This window comes from Hevea brasiliensis, unplaced genomic scaffold (genome assembly GCF_030052815.1).
Source record: "Hevea brasiliensis isolate MT/VB/25A 57/8 unplaced genomic scaffold, ASM3005281v1 Scaf118, whole genome shotgun sequence".
Classification (NCBI taxonomy): Eukaryota; Viridiplantae; Streptophyta; class Magnoliopsida; order Malpighiales; family Euphorbiaceae; genus Hevea; species Hevea brasiliensis.
In genome coordinates this window covers 58,926-59,680 of record NW_026614606.1, presented here as the reverse complement: position 1 = coordinate 59,680, position 755 = coordinate 58,926, and positions in this window count along the sequence as shown.

The window sequence follows — 755 nt, the reverse complement described above, 5'->3', positions numbered from 1 at the left end:
AAAATCCAATATTTAAATTTTCTTGGTATTATTTCCTTCAATTCATTTCATTAGTCAACCTATAATATTGACCCTTGATGCACTCTAAGTGAGTCAATTCTAATGTTACCAATATGTCACATTTTACAGCCCTTTAGTATTGGTATATGTTACCAATTTCATTTCTAAGTGTATTGCATTTTATTGCAATCTACCTGATTTTGATGTACTATTTTGACCTAGTTGGACGACCTAGTTTCCTCGGTTTTTAGGTTTCGGTCCAAACTACAAACTTGTAGGTCTATGTCTTATTGCACGTGCGGTAAAATTTCAGGTCATTCTGAGTTGTGTAGACCAAGTTATGGTCAATTTACCAATGCTGGACAGAATGCACCAAAATGGTAACTTTAGGTCATTTTTAGGTCACTTTTGGTTCGGCCAGTTTTGGTACTTGAAATTGTGCAAGCTATTTGGCTTGGTTCTTGACATTTCTGGGCTTTGGTGTCTTCATAAGAATTATAGATATATGTCTAAACTATTCATGGTAAAATTTCAGGTCATTTGGACCTGTTTTGAGTGAGTTATGGCCAAAATACTAACTACTGCCCAAATGGTCAATTTTCAGGCTTTCAAGTCACTAATCCAGATTTGGTCATTTTTCAAGTCACCTTCTAGGTAGAATTTTGGTAAGCTTCCTTCATAAAATTTGGCACATTTTGTGCCTAGTTTCACCTCCAACTGGTCTCATACCAATTGGAGTCACACACTTAAGGTTC